Here is a 7,414-nt window from a genome sequence, read left to right as displayed (position 1 = left end):
GTTTGCTTGTCCAGCCGTTGGGTCCCTGCGCGCGCCCGTTGCAGCCGCCGCTGCTGCTGCTGCTGCTGCTGCCCCCTCCCGGCCCCCGCCCGCGCCCGCGCGCAGGCCGCGCTGGAGCGAGGCAGGAGCCGGGTCCCGGCGCTGCCGCCGAGCGGCGGAAAACAGGCCACGCCCAGTGCGGTGCGCGGGGGGCCGTCGTCACGCGCACGGAAGGTGAATTGCGTAGTTTCAGGGATGGGCCCCGGGGCCTGTGGCCGCATAGTTTGCGCAGAGTGGATCTTAAATCCTTAAAACTCTTGGGGGTGGGGGGGTTAGGGGAGCCCTCTCTCCAAGTTACGGCCTTGCAGGTGTGCTTGGCTGAAGCCTGGCCCTAAAGTGCTCCGTCCGCGTCCTGCTGCAGTGCCTGGCTGTACCGGGCCGGGGGGGGGGGGGGGCTTCTTCCCAGTGCTAACCACTCTTTTACTTTTTTTGAATGTAACCCTTCTGCCCATCAGAGTTGGCAGCAACAAGGGCCGGGTTCAATATCTAGGGGATCCATTCCAATAACACAATGCAAACCGGCTCGAGCCCCCACCCAGTGACCTGGGACCAATATATATACCACCCCCGCTGGGCGCCTCCAAGAGGCAATACTTCCCCTCTCGCAAGCACAGAGTCTGAGTGTAGCAAAAGTCTTTTAATAACAGAGAGAAACAATGTGGCATTATGTTGGGGAAACACCACCAACAGGATTCATAACACAACCCATGAGCAAAAACAACCCCACCCCAGGCAAATTGGGGAATGCCCTTTTCCCTTTGGTTCTTGAGTCCAGCAACCCCAAATCACCCGAAGTCCCAAAAGTCCAATGCCCCAAAAGTCTCTGTCCCTGGTCAGGGCAGCCCCAGAGTTCGAAAGTTTATCGGCGGAGCTTTACCTCCCAACCTGGGTGGAAATGGGACGGGGGTAAGAGGCACCTTACGTGATCTGGAGCTGACCGCCCCATAGCTCCATAGCGGCGCTCCGCTCCGCCAGCCGCCCCACGAACTCCTTCGCTCAGCTGCGCTCCGCTCCGCCAGCCGCCCCACGAACTCCTTCGCTCAGCTGCGCTCCGCTCCGCCAGCCGCCCCACGAACTCCTTCGCTCAGCTGCGCTCCGCTCCGCCAGCCGCCCCACGAACTCCTTCGCTCAGCTGCGCTCCGCTCCGCCAGCCGCCCCACGAACTCCTTCGCTCAGCTGCGCTCCGCTCCGCCAGCCGCCCCACGAACTCCTTCGCTCAGCTGCGCTCCGCTCCGCCAGCCGCCCCACGAACTCCTTCGCTCAGCTGCGCTCCGCTCCGCCAGCCGCCCCACGAACTCCTTCGCTCAGCTGCGCTCCGCTCCGCCAGCCGCCCCACGAACTCCTTCGCTCAGCTGCGCTCCGCTCCGCCAGCCGCCCCACGAACTCCTTCGCTCAGCTGCGCTCCGCTAGCCGCCCCACGAACTCCTTCGCTCAGCTGCGCTCCGCTAGCCGCCCCACAAAACTCCTTCGCTCAGCTGCGCTCCGCTCCGCCAGCCGCCCCACGAACTCCTTCACTCAGCTGCACTCCGCTCCGCCAGCCGCCCCACGAACTCCTTCGCTCAGCTCCACGGCCCACAAGCAGCTCCTGCCATCCACACACTGCTCCGCGTCGAACTGCTTCACCAGCCGTCCCGCAAACTGCTCCACAATATATCTTCAGGCTCCCCCACTACTTAACACAACACTCAGTGATTTCAGCTCTTAGGTGAATTCAGCTTATAGTAGGGGAGCCCCAGTGCTGGTGCACTGTCAGCCCAAAGTGAGCTCAGCAGCCTATAACTAGACTTCTAATGAAATCAAAATTAGCTCTGATATTCCACAGTGGAGAGAGGAGGAAGTGCAATCAGCATGTAAGGCCCTCACCAAGGGGCCCATGCCACCAAGTATTAATACTTGTCCCCAGCCTCTCTCCATTCACACAGTTTTGGAACCCATGACCCTTGCCTAGCGAGTGCTACTTAGTTGATGGTGAATCCCTCCATCATAACAAAAGGCCACTTACAGTTCCAAGCACAGTTCCCATAATCAGGGTAATAACAATTTATTCTTCCTGCCCCAATAACAGAGACACTGGGGATCCCACAGCAGCCAAAGTGACCATTTGAGCAGCTATGGTCTCATTCTAGGCGTGGTGGGTGTGCCTATGCAAATGAGATCGGCCCCTGAAGTTCTTTTCCACAACTTGCCACACCTCACCACCAGATGTCAGGGTGGAGCTCATCCTGACACTGCTTACATCCTCCCCCCAGCCGAGACTTTGTCGTCCCGACAAATCACACTCCCTTTATACCAACTCATTGGTTTCCTCCAAAGGGCCTCAGGAAGCCCACTTTGGCTTCCACAAGCCTGTGTGCTAAATGTATTGGCTCCTCACTAGTCACCCCAGGTGCATCATAAGTTAACCGTTTCACTGGTCTTATCACCCTGTCTCGTCTATTGAGAATCTCTGTTGCCGAAGTAAGGGGAACATCCTCTTGAGTGACGGATGGAGAGTCTTCCCTGGAGGGTCCCTCGGCTACTGGCGTAGGCCCCTGCACTCCTAGTTCTAACGCTGGAGGGTCCAAGGTGCCCAGGACATCCTCTACCTGTCTGTCCCCATTGTCCAATAACCTGTGTGTGTCATCACAGGGGGGTCTCATCAGCAGCACCGGGGTATCAGAAAGGGGCCTAAATAGTTCCGCCATTGGGTTTAGGGCGGAAGAGGGAAAACTCTCGTTTGGTTCAGCTGATCGAGACTGAAATCTTGTCTCCATCCCAGGATACACCAGGGTTGTGTCTTCCTCCTCAGACTCACTCTCAGATGTGCAGAATAGGGGTAAGTTAGCTGCAGGGGGCCCACTGTCTGCGTTGGATGGCGGCTTTGGTCTAGCACCTCTGTTCTGCCCGGTGGCCCTGCCGTGGCCCATCTCACAAGGGGTGCTTACCAATTCCCCCACAGGGAGCAAAAGGTTTCTATGCACCGTCTTTATTTGCCCTGGACCGTCTTCAGGTTTGATCTTGTAGACCGGCAGATCTCCCAGCTTTTCCATCACCAGGTAAGGTATTGCCTTCCATCTGTCAGCTATCTTGTGTTTGCCAGCAATACCCAAATTTCGCAGCAGGACTCTGTCCCCCGGCTGGAGCTCCTGCGAACGCACTCTAGCATCATATCGATGTTTGTTGCGGTCTGCGTTCTTCCGAGCCGCAGCAGTAGCTAAGCGATAAGCATCCCGCAGCTTTTCTCTTAGTCGGGATACATATTGCTGATGAGTTTCATAGCTATCTCCATCCTCTGATACACCAAATCACAAGTCTATGGGTAATCTTGGTTCTCGCCCAAACATCAAGAGATATGGGGTGACTCCCGTAGCATCGTTCTTTGTGGCATTGTAGGCATGCACCAGAAATGCGACATGCTGGCTCCAGGTTGCCTTCTGCTCTGGTCGCAAAGTTCCCAACATATCTAATAGGGTTCGATTGAACCTCTCTGGCTGAGGATCACCTTGGGGGTGATAAGGCGTTGTCCTAGACTTTTTAATTCCTGCTATCTTCAGCACCTCCTTCAGAAGGTGACTCTCAAAATCCCGCCCCTGATCAGAGTGTATCCGAGCCGGGAATCCATAGACTGAGAAATATTTGTCCCACAATACTCGAGCAACGGTGGTGGCCCTCTGATCACGTGTGGGATATGCTTGTGCATACCGTGTAAAATGGTCAGTCACTACTAGAATGTTTCCAACATTCCTCTTGTCTACCTCTACAGACAAGAAATCAATGCATACCAACTCCAAAGGTTTGTTGCTGGTGATGTTCTTGAGATATGCAGCCCTCGTGGGCAGAGTTTTCCTTTGAACACATCGAGCGCAAGTCTCACATTTCCTGCGAACATCTTCAGCGATTCGGGGCCAATAGAACCTACTACGAATAAGTTCCAGGGTCCTCTCCGTCCCTAAATGCCCAAAGTCATCATGCAGGGCCCTCATGGCCAGGGCTCTGTACTTTTTTGGCAGTACTAGTTGTGCTCGTTGTTTTTGTAAAGGGTCAGTGGTCATTCGGTGTAGCACTCCCTGAATCAGTTTTAGTTTGGTCCATTCTCTCAATAGTAGTTTACCCTCCGGGTTAGGTGGGACAACCGCAGCTGGGCTTCGCCCCTCCCTTTTGGCAAGTAGTGTATCACGAATGTCAATATCTTGCCGCTGGGCTTCTTCCCAGTCAGCCGCATTGAGCATGGGCAAAGGAGATTGGTCTAATGCAATATAGTTCACCGAAGCAGAAGGCATGCATTCAGGGGGCAGGCCCAAAGCTTCTGCAACACATCCCTGAAAGCCTTCACGGGCCTCTGGCTCTCGGCGACTCACACTGCAAATAGCTCTCACTCCATCTGTGGGTATCACAGCAACTTCTGGAGCCTGCGGACGCCTGGACAATGCATCTGCATCTACATTGCTTCTCCCTGATCGGTACTGAATGCTGAACTCATAGCTAGCCAAGGCGGCCACCCATCTCTGCCCTGTAGCATCCAGCTTAGCACTCGTTAACACATAAGTCAGTGGATTGTTGTCTGTCCACACCTGGAACTGAGCACCATACAAGTAGTCTCGAAATTTCTCAGTGATGGCCCATTTCAAGGCCAAAAACTCCAGCTTGTGGGTGGGATAGCGAGTTTCACTATCAGACAATCCTCGGCTGGCAAAGGCTACAGGTTTACATTTGCCTTCCACTTCCTGGTACAGGACTGCTCCCAGACCCTCCAAACTGGCATCAGTATGCAGGATAAATGGTTTGCTTGGGTCAGCAAAAACTAGGACTGGAGCATGAGTTAGGCAAGTAATGATTTCTCGAAAAGCCCTTTCACATCTCTCATCCCACCGTGGCCCAAATGGTGCAAAGGGGCCATTGTGTCTCTGCACAGGAGGCTTTGGGGACCTCCCCTTATTCTTGGACTTAGATTTGTTCTTGCTGGACTGATGTCCCCTGGTAAGATCATTCAGAGGCTTTACAATCGTAGCATAGTTTTTCACAAATCTGCGGTAGTAGCCACTAAATCCAAGGAAGGTCTTGAGTTCTCTGTAGTTACTTGGACGTGGCCATGTAGTGAGTGCTTCTATTTTATCAGGATCAGTACTCACACCTTCTTGGGACACAATGTGACCCACATACTTCACTGAGGTTCTGCAGAACTGGCATTTGTCAATTGAAAGCTTCAGACCATAATCCTCCAACCTATCAAGCACTTTAAGAAGTCTTTCTTCATGCTCCTCTAAGGTTCTTCCAAACACAATCAGGTCATCCAAATAAACTAACACTTGCAGTAAATTCATGTCTCCCACAACTTTCTCTATGAGACGTTGAAAGGTGGCAGGTGCTCCAGAAATCCCTTGGGGCATGCTTTCGAACTGATAAAACCCTAATGGGCAGATGAAGGCTGTCTTCTCCTTATCTTCTTCTCCCAGAGGGATCTGGTAGTATCCACTTCGAAGATCCAACACAGAGAACCACTGGCTTCCCAGCAAACAGTCTAAGGCGTCTTGCACTCGAGGCATAGTGTACTGGTCGACCACAGTATGGCTGTTTAGGGTGCGGTAGTCAATACACATCCAGATTTTCCCATTCTTTTTGCGGACTACCACAATGGGTGAGGCGTATGGGCTGCGGGACTCTGTAATGGTGCCATTCGCAGCCAGCTCCTGAAGATGATGTCGCATATCTTCCATCTCAGAGAGAGCAATCTTCCTAGATCTCTCCCTGAAAGGTCGAGAGTCATGTAGTCTGATATTGTGCTCTACTCCTTTTGCACATCCCACATCCCACTCATGCAGTGAGAACACCTTGGATCTTTCACAAAGTTTCTTCCTCAGGCGATCTTTCCAGTCCTCGGACACTGGTGAATCTCCAAAGTCAAACTTTGCTGGGTCTATTGCCGGAACTTGAGTTTCATACTGGGGTTTTACAATCGACTCAGGCTCAAAGAGGTCTGCTATCTTTTGTCCTTGCTTCACAAAAATATCACGACTCGTTTCATTAGCAATCAGTATAGTCACCCTTTCCTGGGCTTCAGCAGGTAGGGTTATGACTCCACTGGGGACCAGCACTCCTTCAGGGAGCTCTCCTCCCATCGGCTGCTCTATCATTGCTAACGTCCCTTTACTGCCTTTCAGACAGGTACTCATGACAAGCACTTCTTGCTCCGTCCTTGCAGGCACTACTAAGGGGGTTGTGCCCGCGTACTTCAGTGCCCCAAGCGGTAGCTCAGATGTGTCCCTTTTAGCGCTCTCAATTTTCCTATAGGCTTCAGCACAAAGCGTATGGATCATCAGGGTATTCAGGTACTGGTCCCCAGCCCGCCTTCTGCAGTAATCCGCGAGTACCTTGAAGAGACTGGAGTTGGTCCCTATCAGCACAGACACATCAGAAGTCCCTTTAGGGTCAGGGCATATTAAGGCAGCTGTGTCTACCTCTTCTCTTACCCCAGCAACCTCCTCTGGGAATTCCAGGTGCACTATGACATACCCTTGATAGGGGTATTCATCCATGCTGAGGCCACATAGGCCAAGGCCAGTCAGTGGCTGTATAGGCAGGTGCCTAAGCATCTGTTGGTAGAATGACTGAAATATAATAGTCACTTGAGATCCAGTGTCAAGCACTGCTTTACACTCCACCCCTTCGATCCTCACCATGACCTCTGCTCGAGGCCCTATCAGTCCTGTAGGGATCCCAGCTGGACAGTCTTTTCTGGGGGAATCTTCAAATCCTGCAGACCTGGGGGGTCCCCGTCCCCAGACCCTCTGGCAGCTACCGGATCTCTCCCAACTGATCCTCAGCTTTCCATACACTAAGGAGGGGTTTTCTTCATTACGGCACTTGGCAGCACTGTGTCCATCCTGACCACATTGGTAGCAGAAGAATTGACCTTTCCCCCTTCGCCTGGGGGGGATGGTGGCTCTAAGTGCGGGCTTCTCAATCGCCACAGTTTGAGGCTTCTTATTCCTGGAAGTCTTAACTCGGTCAACGGTACTTTGCAGCTCAGCTATCCGTTCCGTCAGGACCTGCATTTGTTGGGCAAGTTCCTCTCTGGTGCTCACCATCAGTACACTGGCCATTTGCAGTGGTGTTGTGCTGGCTGGCTCCGATGTTTGGGCTTCCCAAAACTCACTGGCAGCCTGCCTTTCTTCCTCCTCTCGGACCTCTTTTATCAGCTGGGAGTAACTTGGGGGATGTTCCCGTCGTTCTCTTAGCCGGAGATGAAGTAGAATCGGGTTCTGATACTGAGTTCCTCTTACAATTTGAGCCAGTCTGGTCTGATCCATCTGCTCAGCAGTCACTGCTCCCCTCATGACAGCTCTCTGAAGCAGTCTCTCCAGTCTCTGTATGTAGGCTGAAGCCTTCTCGCCCTTTT

At 53.2% G+C, this 7,414-nt stretch overlaps 1 protein-coding gene across 2 annotated transcripts in view; it reads left to right on the top strand.

The window, feature by feature from the left end:
* Positions 1–68: 68 nt before the first annotated feature.
* Positions 69–7,414, top strand: part of ACE2 (angiotensin converting enzyme 2) — a 106,284-nt gene continuing 98,938 nt past the window's right edge. For both annotated transcript variants that reach the window (XM_073355720.1, XM_073355714.1), the window contains exon 1: positions 69–213. The gene's annotated coding sequence lies outside the window, so the exon portion shown is untranslated. The remainder of the gene's footprint in view (positions 214–7,414) is intronic.

The sequence above is a fragment of the Lepidochelys kempii genome, chromosome 1 (genome assembly GCF_965140265.1).
Source record: "Lepidochelys kempii isolate rLepKem1 chromosome 1, rLepKem1.hap2, whole genome shotgun sequence".
NCBI lineage: Eukaryota > Metazoa > Chordata > Testudines > Cheloniidae > Lepidochelys > Lepidochelys kempii.
This window is presented reverse-complemented; position numbering and strand designations above follow the sequence as displayed.